This window comes from Diabrotica undecimpunctata, chromosome 1 (assembly GCF_040954645.1).
Source record: "Diabrotica undecimpunctata isolate CICGRU chromosome 1, icDiaUnde3, whole genome shotgun sequence".
In the NCBI taxonomy this organism is placed as follows: domain Eukaryota; kingdom Metazoa; phylum Arthropoda; class Insecta; order Coleoptera; family Chrysomelidae; genus Diabrotica; species Diabrotica undecimpunctata.
The window spans coordinates 101887455-101905021 of NC_092803.1; the positions used below are offsets into that span (position 1 = coordinate 101887455).

At 31.6% G+C, this 17567-nt stretch overlaps 1 protein-coding gene across 1 annotated transcript in view; it reads left to right on the forward strand.

The window, feature by feature from the left end:
• The window catches only part of LOC140451713 (uncharacterized), a 110587-nt gene that overhangs the window by 78902 nt on the left and 14118 nt on the right, over positions 1–17567 (forward strand). The window lies entirely within an intron of this gene.

The following is a 17567-nucleotide window of genomic DNA, read 5'->3' on the forward strand; positions in this document are numbered from 1 at the left end:
TAGGCCAGATATACGTTGGTTAGCTATCCTGTAAATAATTTTAAAAATAGGCTATTTCTCGAAATGTATTAGATTGCAAAACAAAAAATGTAATAAACTATAAACAGACACCAATCAATTTCTATTGTAATATTCTGCAATCTGTGTATCTTTTAAACTTTATTTTGACATCAATTTATTTTAATTAATTTAATTATTTTAATTAATATTCCAATTGCAAAAGGTGTAATACTAATGTTGGTCTTAATTTTTTGTGAACAATTCCACGTACTCCAGTCGTTAGAGACAAAAATCTCGCTGAACTTCTAAAAATTATAAAAACAAGCAAAATTTTGCTAAGAATGTCAACTTTGGAACCCCAAAAATAATATAGAATAGTTTACTACCTTTACCTCCGGCTTTTCCCTAAAACCTCCCTCCGTAGGACAGAAAAAACAGAAAAAAACCGTTTTACCAAAAATCTGTACGCCGCAGAAAAAAATGTTTCAAATAAAAAATGTAGCTTAGATAATTCTGAATAAAAATATTTATTAGCACGTTTTGTCTAGAATGACTCGTTCTCTTAGAAACAACGTTTCAAGCGACCGATAATTTTCAATGTCTTGTACGTGCGCGTTTACATTAACTGACTGTAAAAATTTGATATCTTTTGGTTAAAGTGTCCTATCAATAAAAATAAAAATGCGTTTAAAAGGTGACGAAAGCAGCTTTCGTCTGCAATTTTTGAATTTTGCCGCAATTAAGTTAGTTTCTATTAAGGTGAAGCATGTTTAAAATTTCTTTAAATTATTCCCCTTAGAAAATTACTATTACGCCACCTTTGTCTATGTCTTTTGCTAGAAACCTTATAAATAATCCAAAATCAACGAGCGATTTGTCATGCCTTTTTTAAACAACGAAATAATTCGCCTAATGTTCTCTGTTCTTTTTATCTATCATTTATTAAATAGAAACCCTTCCTCGTAACAAAAAAATCAGTTTCCATTGTCAAGTACCTAGCTTACCTTCTAAGAAAAGCAGAGATGTTGGTTTTCGATGAAATTATAATTCATGTCGAGAGAAAGTGGTTAGGTTACAAAACCACACCAGATTTGGCATTTAAGTATCATTTTCGCGTAACACACTTCGGCCAATACTCCCACCGCTTTTTTATCCTTAGCTTGTCTAAGATCAAAATTCGAGTCGAGCTCATTTTCGAGTTGGTTCCTGTGGCAAGCGGTTTGTCTCCATCAAACGGCGGTAAGTATATTTTCAGTTCACTGTTATCTATTAATATTCACACAGTGCTTCCTATATTAATTATTTTCTCTTTTGTCAAACAGACATCTTTCAATTCGAAGAAACGAAGTCACTTCTGTTTACCGTTCGTCTCTACTATTCATGATAAATTTTATGCATAGATTTCAGACGATTACGATCAAAATTTAGTAAATGTTTACGTATTCTCAAGGCATTAAAATCACTTATTTGACGAATATTGAAGTAGATACAATTATAATATTCCTTGTTTTTTTTTTCCTATTCTTGAGAATACTAAATTATTCATAGCTATTTTTCAAGAAAGATATTTTTTGTCGTATTCAATAATAAATTGTGCAATAAATTATCTCGTGTCATTTAACTGTGCAGTAAAAATTATTATAGTGCATTTACTTTAACTACTATACCTCAATATAACTTTGTTGATGAACTATTTGCCTTTTATTTTTTTGTTATGATATAAATTTATATTTTTGTGCATGGTGTATCTCTGTCAGGCATTGTTATTGATTTATATTACTATTTGATTTATCATATAAACAGTATATATGTGTCGAAATATTAAGTGTGTACCGCACAATCATAATACATTTTCTCTCACATTTACTTTACTCTCGCGTGATTTTCTTAACTGTACCTTACCTTTCTTGTTATCTTATTTTATATGTCTTGAGGCTTCCCTCTTCCTCTAAAAATAGGGTGGTGTCCAAATATTTTCCTTCTCTTGTCCTCTAACATCTCTTCTCTTTATCTTATAACTTCTCGTCCCTTTATCTTCAGTACTTCTCTTACTAATTCTTTATATTTGAGCTGTAATAAGAGCCCCAACCAAGAGATTTCTGCCAGACTGAAGCCCGAGCCTAGTACCGTTCTTTGTGTAACCTCTACTCTGTCATACAAGAGGGTACACAGGTGTAAAATAAATAAACGTTTAGTGATGTTTACCATTTTTTACGATTCTCATGAGATCAATAATATTTATCACTTCCATTGACCGGTCACCATGGAATTTTCATTATTAGATGCAAATCTTTAAAACGGATATCCTAAAATTTCGGTTGTGAGTTTGAGCAACAAATGTGAGGCACTTGAAATATGACTAAAAACCGCTAAATTTAGTCTGTCACATTACAAACGATTTAAAATGTTTAAAACTGATTGTTTTTTATTACATTAGTACGTTTATCAAAATAACACAACTTCAGCTATAAATTCCATCTAATATTCTTTTCATAGTAGCATTTCCCGTGACGTGACTTTCCCGTGACGTGACTCACGTTTGGAACGGAAACTTATAATTAATATTGATCTCATAAGAATCGTAAAAAACGGTAAAAATCGCTAAATGCTTGTTTTTTTTTAACACCTTTATAGAAATTGACTTTATTTACCAAAAGATATCAAATTTTTACCGTCGAATTGATATATATTTTATTTAAAATTGATTTCGCGCGCGTACCAGTCAATGAAAATCACAGGTCGCTTCAAGCTCATTTTAAACAAAAAGTGTTAAATAACATTTTTGTTTAAAATTATTTCAGCTACATTTTTTTTTTAAACATTTTTTTGTACGGCGTACAGATTCTTGATTAATCGATTTTTCCGTTTTTCCCCTCCTACGAGGGGGTTTTTAGGGAAAAGCCATAGGGTAAAAGTGGTAAACTATTTTGCATATTTTTTGGGGTCCCAAAATTGACATTCTCAGCAAAATTTAGCTTGTTCGTATTACTTTTAAAGGTCAAATCTCTAACGACTGGACCAACATCTGTAAGTACATATTTCATGTAATTTTATTCTTAAGTTGCCTACCACTTTGTTTAAATATCAGTGTCCTTCTGATAAAGCTAATAATAAATTGGCGATGTAACGGGATTTAATTAAGCATCAGATTTAAGTAATCTTTTTAATAACGTGACACAAATTTGCCAAAATATATTATTTGTTTACGACATTGAAAATATCGGTGTAACTGGAACGCGCTCTGACCTAGTGAAATTTGCAATGTAATCAAAAGCTTATTAAATAATGTGTACAAATTAAACAAGTAAAAACAATAATTGATCAACAAGCGCACGTGAGGTAAATAGCTGGAAATCGCAGGATTATTGGTATTATTATCAATGTTGTTAAGAATGAAGAATCAAGAGAACGGTCTAAGTTAGTCAAAGTCAACTGAGTACTATCTAGTATTGTACTTAGATAACTAATAAACTAAATCATGAGTATCTAGTGTGCTTTAAATAAATCTACTATACGCGACGATAAGTGAACCATTATTTATTACATGGCGATCCTGAAGTGGTAGAAACCAGGAGTCTTCATCCAGAGAAGCTCAAGATGAGAGGAAAATCATACTGGAAATTTAAATGGAAAAATGGGATAAAGTATCCATCACCATAATAGATGATATATGGAAGCCACTGTACCAGTTTCGAAATAGAAAATGCATCAGCAGGTAAGAAAATTCCCTCCAAATTCTGGACCAAACCCGCCAGGAGCCCCACGACAGCAGCCCAGTTCATAATAATGGACAATAAATGGAAAAAATGGATAAATGGACAAAAGTGAATTAACAAAAACCATATATGAAATATATTATGTACGTAAATTTTATTTTTTATCCCTTATATAAATTATGCAGTCTAACAGAAATTATTACTTAGTATTTGAATATAAGAAGTTAACTAAGTCAAGCTCAGAATGTTGAGTACATAATTTTTATTGCTTTTAAAAATTAGTACAGAATATAATTTATTTTTAAATTATCGCAAATAACTGTTTATATATCAAATTCTATTTTTTAATGAAAGAAATGTGCCATATAATTTTATTCTCTAAAGGTATATTTTTAAAAATATTTATATTTGACCATGAAAATACACCGACAGATCGGAAATATTAAATTACGACGTTATTTATCATTTATATTTTGAATTTGCTTGGATGACAAATTCTTTAAATAATATAGACGAAGAAATTGGATATGACTTTATTTAACTATTTATCTAAAATAAATTAGGATATTTAGAATTATTGTTACATTTATAAGGAAGAAAACCGAATTTAAAAGAACTTTTAAAGACAATTGACCATGGCGTCAGAAAAATTTTCATTATGTTGGAACAATTTCCACGAAAATATGAGTTCAGGAATAAATTTATTATGGAAAAGTCAAGATTTTGTAGACGTAACGCTTTCAGCACAAGGAAAATGCATAAAAGCGCATAAAATGGTTCTTTCGGTTTGTAGCCCATATTTTAAAGAAATTTTTATGTCAAATCCCTGTCAACATCCTATAGTAATTTTGACAAACGTGACTTACGAAGCACTAAGAGACTTGTTACAATTTATATACCATGGAGAAGTACAAATTAGACAAGAAGATGTAAATACCTTCATTGAAACGGCCGAATCATTGCAAATACAAGGAATCACTGAAGATAGAAAAGTTTTAAATGATAATAATGAAATGAGAATAAAACGAGATGGAAAAAGAATCAACCAATTCTTAATGAAATATGAAGAGAAAAATAATAATTTTTAAGGAAAGTATAAAAGCGTGTATAGTACAAGATAAACATAATACAATCAATACATAATATAGTACAAGATAAGCAGATCGAGAAGAGTTATAATTAACGACTTCCACATGTTAGAGGAAGGATATGGAAGAATGAATAGGATATATTAAATAAAGAAATATAAGCTAATACTAGTTGTGGAACGAATTACGAAGAAATGTTGAGAAATATGTAAAACGTGAAGAGATGCGACGACTGCCAAAGGCATAAGCACTAAATCATAAACAAGGAACCCATGAAAATGTACATGGATGAAAATGGAAACAGATATATTGACGTACAATGCGAATAAGGCAACTACGTAGAAGAATATGTAATAGAAAATAAAATAAGCCAAAACAGTAGCCAAATCATTGGTAGAAAAATTTATCTTGAGGTATGGAGTACCCAGAAAAATAATAGCAGACCAAGGCACAAAGTTTATAGCTAGAATAATTAAGGACACAATACTTTGCTACAATTAGAGTCAATGAATATACTCGTAATATATACATGTACTTTTGAATGCAAATAATATACAAAAATATATTTAAATGAATATAATGTGTAAATATAGTTTTAAGTTCGTACAATATTTTTATTTAAAATGTGTATAACAAAAAGAAAAATGTTAGACTGTATAGTAGTAGTTAAACAAAAGAAATAGGGATAAATGAATAAATGAATAAAACGACAAAACTTTATTGTGAGATGTCAAAGTTATTAATGGTGTATATGCAAAATGAAAACAGAACTATTACTTGGTACCAAGAATTAATGCAAGAATTAATGCAAGAAGTAATACAAGAATTAATATAAGATTTTATTATTGTAATTTTGATTTAATATGTAAATATTATTGTAAATATTATGTGCACATAATAACATAATAGGGAGTAAGATATAATATATAATATAATCTAAATGAGTTAACGTTAAAAAAAAACGTAGGTAAAATATTAAGCTAATCTAAGGCATAATAAAGGATAATAAATAGCATATTACAAGGGAACAATCATGGTAACTTTATAATATGCTGATGTTAGGTTAGGCGAGGTTACTAAATTGAAAAAATTTTTTTAGATATAAGGAAATATGTACCAAAAATTTGTATATAATTCTATAAATATGTATATGTAAATACTGAATGAAAATAATGTATATATGTACAGTAATCAGTTGATGATGACACGAAAAATTTTCTTCTTTCGGAAGGGAAGAGTAAAAACAGTTCATGTAATTGATTGAAAACGAACAGCACTCAGAAAATTTTTCTTCTGAGGGATAGGGATGTAACGGGATTTAATTAAGCATCAGATTTAAGTAATCTTTTTAATAACGTGACACAAATTTGCCAAAATATATTATTTCTTTACGACATTGAAAATATCGGTGTAACTGAAACGCGCTCTGACCTAGTGAAATTTGCAATATAATCAAAAGCTTATTAAATAATGTGTACAAATTAAACAAGTAAAAACAATAATATATCAACAAGCGCACGTGAGGTAAATAGCTGGAAATCACAGGATTATTGGTATTATTATCAATGTTGTTAAGAATGAAGAATCAAGAGAACGGTCTAAGTTAGTCAAAGTCAACTGAGTACTATCTAGTATTGTACTTAGATAACTAATAAACTAAATCATGAGTATCTAGTGTGTTTTAAATAAATCTACTATACGAGACGATAAGTGAAGCATTATTTATTACAGCGAGGTATATAGGTATTGTAAAATAGAATTGTTTCAATTTAAAATCGACAGAACCTGACATATCCAAAAGATTTTTTTTAAATAACATACGGTCGACTGTTAAACTGTTTGTTCGGGCTGTTATGCGGTTGTCTTCTGAGATTAGTTCTTGACGTTTCGCCAACACTAGGGGTTGGCATCTTGTGGATATGTTACTGCTTCGCTTGTAAGCTAAAACTGACGCCGCGTTGTACTGCGGAGGCCATGTTTATATTTTCTACTCGAATCCCCTCCACTGGTTTCGGCACGCTTAAAATTTTTTAAGCAAACGGGAATTTAAAGTGTATGTGAATGATACTACAAGACCCACTAAAAACCAAGTAAGTGAACCTCTACCAGGATTTGTTATAAATGGAACACTCCTTTGGGTCTTAGTAGACAAAATATTTGATCATCTATCGCAACTTGTTTAATCAGGATTATATGCTGACAATATTAAAATCTTTTAGGTATAAAAAGCCTAAAATATGCATTAGTTTATATTAGTATAATATTTTGTATAGAGAATTGGTCTAAAACTGTAGAATATTTTCTACAACCAAAACTAAATGTACATTATTCTAATAATGTCGGCATTCTACAAATCCATATCTGCAGATATATAAAAACAGTTTAGATTATGTCGACCACATACAGTTTAAATGTTTGTCGATAAAAAACCGTCTTAAATAATGCACATAACGCGTATTAAGAAACCTTGCCAAACTGTGTGTAATTTAAATCTTGTTAGACCGGTCTTAATTTGTTGCGAACTTCGTGTAACAACAATTGGGAGTCAAATTTTAAAAAACCTTATTTACATATTTAAACGACTTATACTATCCACACTTCATTATGAAGCAGAATACACCATTAAGTAGAGCTCTTTTTGCACCCACATTAGAAATTTACAGTGCTTATTCCGCAAACATTCAAGAGATAGTATCATCCACTTTTTTTCATGGAAGCCGTCTCTTATAAACCGGTTGTACTGCAGCCAGTTGGCTTATTATATATACCTTTCATTTTTTTATCATATTCAATTCAGGATTTTGAAACCTTGGGTCAGTTTATCTAAATCTAGAGAATGGGGATCATATAATTTTGTCACTTGATTCTCTCCAAAAATTATTTATTGTCTTATATCGAATGCTTTACAGTCATAGAAGACATGGTTAATTTTTTTAGGTTCTTCACTACAAAGAACAGTGAATACAGCTTATTTCTTCATTAAAAAGTTCCATTGTATGTAAGTCTCTACAGTTTTTTAGCCAAAATCTGTCCAATATATATTTTGTCATGTTTTTGACCAGATATATTTTGCCAGAGGAAGTTAGTTACCTTCGGATCCAAGTTTTTCTCCGCTAACAGACGATGCTTTTTGGCACTCCCGTAGCCAGCTACGGACCGAAGTATCTTATAGCCGATGCTTTTCTGGCAAGTACATTAGTTCTTTGATTGGTATATACTCCCTGGTGACTTGGAATCCATACCAGTAGAACACTGTTATGCTCTGCGAATCTGTTGAGTTCCTCTCGGCATTCCCAAATGAACGTAGAGTCCACTTTAGAGCTTATGAGTACATTAGAGCATCTATATAACATAATATATAACTCTACACTCTGGGTCAAGTGTTTCCTCTGCTCATCCGTTCCGTATCCCCAATTTTTTAAATAATTTTACCATGTCCTGATCTAACCGCTACGTTACTCATGTTTTCTTGCACTCTATAATATCTAATCCTCACTTTTCCCTTTATAATTTTATGTAAAGAAAGAAGATCCAGTATGGCCTACATAGCTGTGGTTACCCCTAATAGAACCTGTGATTCTAAAGCAATCAGGTTTTTACACCTTGCTTGGTTTGAGGAACGAACTTTCTGCTGCACTTTTAGCCACCATACCACTGATGCATATGTAGATGTTGGTTTTACCACCTTATTGTAACCTATGCACATTACGATGATAAGTGTACCACACATTTATTTTTCTTCATTTAGTAAAATGAAGGCTGCTTCTTTGATTTTCCTTTTTTTGCTGTATGTTGCTTTCATGACTATTGATGTATCTTTCCATTGTATTATGTGCTCATTGTTTCAGGCATAATTGAGTATCTGGGATCTGTAACAGCTTCTGTTTTTGATATATAACTCGTGCTCATTTATCTTTAATGAACACTTAGTGATCTTGATATAGAAAAGCTTCCACATAAAAATTCTTGCATTTACCCTTTATATATAAAATACCTTTATTTTACAAATGCAGTTCTTTCATCTCGTCTGTGTATTGTTTGGTTTGGTTTTATACAGTGTAATGGTATAAAAGTGACATGTTTGTTATTTATGTTTAAATAATTATTTTATATCAATTTTGATTTTATTTATCTATTAACTTGATCTTTTATACACATATAGTCGTAGACATAGAACGTATAAATTTATATGCCCTCTTCATTCGAAAAAGTATATCTGTTAGTTGGTAACTCTGTTCTGTCATGTCCATTCAATTCTGTAGTTCAAAATTCTTAAGTTTTTTAATCGTCTATATATGCATTTAGAATGTTTAATATAATATAACTAATTTATTTTAATCATTAATATATTCATTTTTGCCTTCCCAATTTGCTATTTTCTATTTAATATTGTAATTATTTTTAATCTTCATTCAAGTATTCTAAAACATATTTATGCAGTCACTAGGAGTGTGTGGTCAACCTGTTACAAGTAAGTAGGTTCAAAAGTGTTCTTTCGGAAAATTGTGAATTTGCGTATGTACACTTTATATTTTAATTAAAGATCTGCCAGACGCTATACCTATAGATGCAAAGAAGAGTTTGAGAAGAAGAAAGCTCAGAAATATAATTCCATTCATATTATAAATTATAAATGGACAAGTTCAAAATTATTAAATTATTGTTAAAATTAAAGTAGAAGTTTTTCGTATCTATAAACAATTTAATACATTAACTTTTTTTATGGAATTATCAAATAACCGTCAAAATATGTATAAGCATTTTTAAATACTCTCTGCATTTAAAGTTTATTTCCTTGGATTTAAAGCAATACCGCGTACTTTAAAATTAATTTTATTCGGTTAGTTTTTTTTTAATTGTAGTGTTTAATAAAAACATGCTCGCATGGTGCTTAAAAATTTGTTACTTTCCCCTATGGAGACTGGAATTGAGTCGAGGACACTTAGTGCCTCTAACAATATTGTTAGGTCATCTGAAGTAATTGAGCGTAAAGAAAACGAGGTACCGTTAAAAAATAGAAGATTTAACATACATTCAGATAAGTATAATCTTGAAAATATTTTTTTGTATCTTGAAAGGATAGATAACACCGATCTTGGTCGCTACATCCAATTACAATAGGTCATATTTTGTAAAAAAAAAACTAGGAATTTCTATTATATCCTTTAAGTATGGAGAATTGGTAGGAATAGAATTAAGGTAGTAGTAGCTTCTATACATCATGCAAATAGTCTTCTATACATCATGCAAATAGTAAATTAAGGAAGAAAATTTAAAAGTCCTTATTCCGGGTTACTTATTAGAAAGCAAGGGTTTAATTCGAGATATTGATAATCAATTTGATACTGTAAATTTACAGGAAAATATTGAATCTCCTTCACGTATCTAAAATATTAAACGAATACATAGAAAAATTGAAAAAAATGGTACAATTGAGTATGTTGCAAAACGAACTGTTATTGTAGCTTTTGAAGGTAATATACTGCCTCAGTATATTATTATAAATCGAGTTTTTGTCCAGTCGAACAATTTGTAGGTAGGGTTACTCAGTGTTATAGCTGTTTGAGATACGGTCACATTTCAAAACAGTGTAGAAGTTCTTAAAACCTATGTATTCGATGTGGAGAGAATAAAGATGAAAATAACTCTTGCGAAAATTCAGACATTAGTTGCATTTATTGTAAGAGTACTGAACATGTTTCAATTTCAAAAAATTGTGCTTCTTACCAAAAACAACAAAAAATTAAAAAAGAAATGATTAAAAATAAAATTTCTTTTATAGAGGCCAAGGAAATTAATGAAAACTCGTATTCAGAGGCTCTAGGCCAAAGTAAGTTTTTAATTTTATCCAACTACGATAAAAATTTTCCTAATATTACACAAAATAAAATGTCCCTAACATCTGCATTAATCAACTTCTAATGCAGCTACGAGTACTAATTTTAATCCAACTTTTCGCCAAAACTCGCACCATTACACAGTTTCTACATTTAAGGGTACAAAAAAGGTTACATAATTTTCTCTGTCTTAAATATATTTAACATCATGCAATGGAATTGTAGATCTGCTGTCGCCAACAAAAACAGTTTAACAAATTTTTTATATGAAAATGATATTGACGTTGCCTTGTTGAGTGAGACATGATTTAAACCCGATGTTACGTCCCTCCACACATAGTCTTAGTTTTTATTAATAATTTTTATTATTTTATTTTTATATTTAATTCTTTAATTAACGTGTGTGTATGTCTTGTCAATCGTGAATTAATACGGACCTGTACAGTCCGCCCCCCCCCCTAAAAGTCCTAAGGGAGCAGGGCTACGACACGCTACGCACTTGAATCTTAATTTTAGTTTAGAAACAGTCTTGTATAGATCGGCACGACAAACACTTCAGTATTTTTGTGTAAACCTGACCACGTGACCTTGTGAGAAGATTTTGTCCCCGAATCAACCCAGTACACTGAGGAAGAAGAAGTATTACATCAACATCACAGGTACCGTAATTTGATTGCATACACACACAGTATTTATATTAATTGATAAATTTACATATAACTTATTTTCATATTAAATTAAGCCAGCACCTAAATAAACAATTATGAGTGAGTGTTTCTCTTATAGAATTTAAATAGCTCAATCATTGGTCCTTCAGATCCGCATTAAAATTAGTTTAAAGTAATTTATTCAATTAAAAACGTGATCAAATTATATAAATTTTTAAATTTTTGTGCATAGCTTCTCTCAAAGTTCGTTTAAAATCGTTGAAAAAATTCCACTAGCGGTACACATCTGGCATCTTAGCTCCGTTAATCCCAAGCGAGGTCTCTACCTGAACTATTGTTAAATCTAGGTACAGCCTTCAAAACTCTCAAAAATCACGTACAATTTCTGTGACTAGGTAGTACAATCTACAATTTAGAATTCTTTAAATACAAGGGGTTTATATGATTATATATTTTATTTTAAATAACTTAGGAATTTGTAAAAAACGCAATATTAATTGAACACTGGTTTTAAAAATATTTATGCGTATATTTCTAGTTACAATTAAATAAATATATTTTGATTTTGTTTAAATAATACTTGGAGTGTTTTTGTTTGCTCGATTATACATACTCACATACAAATATTTATTCTTACTTATACTTATTGAGTTTCATAACTTTAAAAGTATTACATATATTACATATACGAGTACATACTGAATTTATTGAGATCATTCTTTAAAGGTTCTTTGTGTTACATAAATTTCTCTTTCTATATTTTCTAGTGGAAATCAAAATGTGTCCGCTGATCCACATATTAGATCAAAAACTAATGTAAATCTTCCGAAACTAAATTTAAGTATATTTGCGTTCGAGATTACCGATTTTCCCACATTAATAGATTTATATAATGCTCTTGTTCATAATAATTCTGATTTTTCTAATATAGAAAAGTTTAGTTATCTTCTGCAATCACTTAAGGGAGTACCTTACAATTTAGTTAAAAGCATTAAGCTTCAAGATTCTAATTATATAATTGCTTACAACACCTTAATTGATCGCTATGAAGGTAAACGAGACTTATCTAGAGCATTATGGAAAAATATTCAAAATGCCAGTGTTGTTAAAACTGATGATCCTATCTCACAAATTATTAGATATTTTCAATGAAAACTTAGCCTCTTTGGAAAAATTACTTTTTTCTCCCTCTCAATGGGACTTCATTCTAATGAATTTACTGATGGACAAATTGGATGTAGAAACAGTTAGAGCTTTCGAATTACACTTTGCTTCAGAAAATGTACCTTCCTATGAGGAAGTTTTTAAGTTCGCATTGCAGCGTTGCACTTCATTGGAGTCATATAAAAGACAAGTCGGCAAAATGTTAAATCTTTTAATTCCGATACATCTAATAACGTAAGGTATTCATCTCGTCAAACTTCTACATTTTTGACCAGTTCTGTCAAAAATAAGTGTCTATTTTGTGGTTCGGATCATGCTTTATTTAAATGTAATCAATTTCTTGCTGAATCACCTCAAAAACGTTTTGACTTTGCTAAACAGAATAAATGTTGTATAAACTGCTTGTCTAAAACTCATGTTACGATCAAATGCCTTTCATCCAAAAGATGTACACATTGTAATAAAAAACATCATACTGCTCTTCATTTTGATAATCTCAATGAGAATGATCATTCTTCTTCTTCTTCTTCTCACAACGAGGTTGCTAGTTCATCTAACGATCCTATGCCCTCTGTTTCCGCCTTATCAAATACTTTGACAAATAATGTCTTACTAGCTACAGCTACAATCCATGTTCTCGATCGTTTTGGTAAAGCCTTGGAAGTTAGAGCCTTGTTAGACAGTGCGTCTTAAGCTAACTTCATTAGTAAAGAATGTGCAGACAAATTAAGTCTCCCTAAATTCAATGCGGCTTTATCGATACAAGGTCTTGATAGAATGTGCACCCCAGCCAAATCAGGCGTAAAATTGAATATTTCTTCGTCTTATGACATAAACTTTCATTGCAAGATAGATGCAATAATTCTTCCTCAAATCTGTCAAAATATGCCAACTGTTCCAATTTCTTTAGACAACTTGCCTTATCTTCAACATTTAAGGTTGGCTGATAAAATGGCAAATATTCCAGGTTATGTTGATGTTCTATTAGGAGCAAATATCTTTCCTTACATCTTAACAGGAAAAATTATTAAAACCCGTAATGATCAGCTTTCAGCTCTTGAAACAAGTTTCGGTTATGTTTTGATGGGAAATATTGCACCTACAAATATAACAAATATTCATTCCTTTTTCACGTCATTTTCTGCTAATGATTCTGAGCAATTAGATGCGACATTAAAACAATTCTGGGCCATTGAGGAAGTACCAGAAGTTAAATCTTATTCTCCGGAAGACTCATTCTGTGAGAAGCTGTATACTCATACCACTTATAGAAATTTCGAGGGCAGATTTGTAGTAAAGCTGCCTTTCAAAAACGAAATACCTTTTTTTCTCGACACGAAACGTTTAGCCTTACAGAGATTTAGTTCTTTAGAGCGCAGATTTGCCAAAAATGAATCACTTAAGATTCAATATTCAAGCTTTATCAAAAGTTTCATAGATAATCATTATTTAAATCCTATTCAGCCAAGTACGGCAATAAATAATGCTTATTATCTACCACACCATTGTATTTACAAGGAGTCCAGTACTACTCCATTGCGCGTTGTGTTTGATACGTTATATTCAGGTCCAAAATTACAAAATGATCTTTTAAATTTATTGCTTAAATTCAGTTTTCATAAATATGTCTTTACTGCAGATATTAAATCCATGTTTACTCAGATTCTTATCGCTCCTGAGCAACAAAGATTTCAAAGAATACTTTGGCGTTTTTCTGAACAGGAATCTATTGCTGAATACGAACTTACTTGGGTTACTTTCGGTGTGTCTAGCTCACCATATCTTGCAATTTGTACTCTACAGCAGCTAGCACTCGACGAACCAGACTTACCTGTGGCCTCATCTATACTCCTAAAAGATACTTACGTAGATGATGTGGTGACAGGAAAGGATTCTTTAGAAAATAGTGTTCTTGCTATAAAAGAATTAATATCTTTGTTGAAACGTGGTGGATTTGAGTTACGAAAATGGGCAAGTAATGCCCTCAGCTATTCTCTCTCGCTAATATTCCTTTGGATCATATCCTGCAACAGTCTTTTTCATTTGACTTTGATCAATCTTCGTTGAAGGTATTAGGACTTGGATGGAATCCATCATCTGATGATTTCTTTTACAAAATTTTACCTCTTCAAGCTTTCTGTACAAAGCGAAATCACTTATCCCAAATAGCTCGCATATTCGATCCTTACGGTATTCTTAATCCTGTCACTTTGATAGTGAAGACTATTATTCAACGTCTTTGGCTAATTAATTTAGATTGGGATGCAACTCCACCTTTGGAAATTACTTCAAGGTGGGAACAATTTAAAATTGAACTGCCTATACTGTCTAAGTTTACTATACCTCGTCATATTTCTTTAAATTGAATTATTTCCTGTGAGCTTCATGGCTTTTGCGACGCTTCTTTACGTGGATCTTCTGCTGTTACATACCTTCGTGTGTGTTATGATACAGGAGTCATCAAAACTTATTTTCTTTTAGCCCGAACAAAGGTATCTCCTATTAGGGTACAAACTATTCCTCGTCTCGAGCTGAATGCAGCAGTAATTCTTAGTAAATTATTATCTTATATACTGCAGACTCTCACTATACCGTTTAGTAGAATTTACGCATGGTCAGATTCGACTGTTGTTCTTTATTGAATTAATTCACAGCTATATAAATGGAAAACCTTCGTCAGTAACAGAATTTCTTGTATTCAAGACAGGATAGCTTCAAAACACTGGCGATATATTCCTTCTTCATTAAATAGACGGATCCCATGGACTTTTCCCTGAGGATTTCTTAAATACTCCTGCTTGGTGGGTGGGTCCGAAATTTCTTCGCACTACAGAAGATAACTGGTCATTCTTCTTGACCAATTCTATCGAGCATAACTTACAATTGAAACAGAAAAGTTGTCTTTTGTCTTTTCCATCTGATGAATTTGTCGATAATCTCTGTAATCGATTTTCTTCCTTTTCAAAATTAAAACGTAACTTTTCCTATGTTCTTAGATTTGTTGGTAACCTAAAATCAGCCAATCAACGAACAGTTGGAAAGCTTTCTATTCACGAACAAAGTAACGCCACTAATCAACTAATTAGATTAGTGCAACAAAGATATTTGAAGGAGGAAATAGAACAGGTTAAGGGTAATTCTATAAAATTCAAATATTTGAAAAAATTAAATCCCTTCTTTGATTCACATGATCTCCTCAGAGTGGGCGGAAGACTTAGCCAGTCAGAATTAGCGTATGACAAGCGCTTTCCTCTTCTTTAACCTTCCAAAGGTAATTTTATTAAATTACTTATTTCGGAAATCCATATTGTACATCTACATGCAGGCATTCAAGGTACGCACTTCGCCTTGTCACAAAACTTTTGGATAATTTCATCCAAACGTGTTATTCGTAGTGTTCTTTCAAAATGTCTTTCCTGTTGGAGACTAAAACCTCAAAATTATCAGCCACCTATGGTGGCTCTTCCCAACCTACGGATATCCAAGGCCAAACCATTTTCTTGCGTTGGCGTCGACTTTGGCGGTCCTTTTCTGATACGAGCCAATAAGCTTAAAAATGCTAAACGAACGAAAGCCTATATTTGCCTATTTGTATGCTTTGCCACTAAGGCTTTGCACTTAGAATTGGTATCCGAACTTACTACCGAGGCATTTTTAGCCTCATTCAGACGTTTTATAGCACGTCGAGGACGTTGCTCTGTTGTCTATTCTGATTGCGGAACAAATTTTGTAGGAGCAAAATCCTATTTAGAAGACATTAAGTCACATTTTGATAAAAACGACGTCATTACATGGCATTTAAATCCTCTGGCAGCTTCCCATTTTGGTGGATTGTTTGAAGCAGGTATAAAAAGCGTAAAAAGTCTAGAGTCATAGGCGAACAGGTTTTAACCTATGAAGAATTCAATACATTACTCATACAAATAGAGGCTGTCTTAAATAGTCGTCCCTTATGTCCTGTCAGTAATGATCCAAATGATTTTTCAGTGTTAACACCTGGTCATTTTCTTACACTAGAGCCTTTAAAGATAATTCTCGATCGGGATTACAATGATGTTCATTTAAATAGACCAAGTCGTTGGCAATTGCTGCAACGATTACATGCAGACTTTTGGCAAAGATGGAGCAGAGAATATTTACATACTCTTCATCAACGCTCGAAGTGGCATAAAAATGAGGGTAACCCTAATATAGGTACACTCGTATTAATACGTAATGAGACCAAGCCTCCCTTACAATGGCAAATGGGTCGAATTAAAACTTTAATTTTCGGTCAAGATGATATTGCTCGCGTAGCTATCGTACAAACCGCGAAAGGTGAACTTAGGCGACCTTTGGTTAAGCTATGCCCTTTGCCTTATATTGACTAAAAATGCAAATATACATTTTGGTGGGTGGGAATGTTACGTCCCTCCACACATAGTCTTAGTTTTTATTAATAATTTTTATTATTTTATTTTTATATTTAATTCTTTAATTAACGTGTGTGTATATCTTGTCAATCGTGAATTAATACGGACCTGTACAGTCCGCCCCCCCTAAAAGTCCTAAGGGAGCAGGGCTACGACACGCTACGCACTTTAATCTTAATCTTAGTTTAGAAACAGTCTTGTATAGATCGGCGCGACAAACACTTCATTATTTTTGTGTAAACCTGACCACGTGACCTTGTGAGAAGATTTTGTTCCCGAATCAACCCAGTGCACTAAGGAAGAAGAAGAAGTATTACATCAACATCACAGGTACCGTAATTTGATTGCATACACACACAGTATTTATATTAATTGATAAATTTACATATAACTTATTTTCATATTAAATTAAGCCAGCACCTAAATAAACAATTATGAGTGAGTGTTTCTCTTATAGAATTTAAATAGCTCAATCACCCGATAAACAATATAATCTTAAGGGTTATAAGATTGTTCTTCGCGACCGATATGACGGTTACGCGGGAATGGCTATACTTATAAAATCAATTCATCATTTTGAAGAAATTTGTATTACACAAAATTTTAATATTCTTGTTTGTGGCATCACTTTAAAATATAATAACTCTGATATTAATTTTGCTTCAATTTATAGACCTCCCGA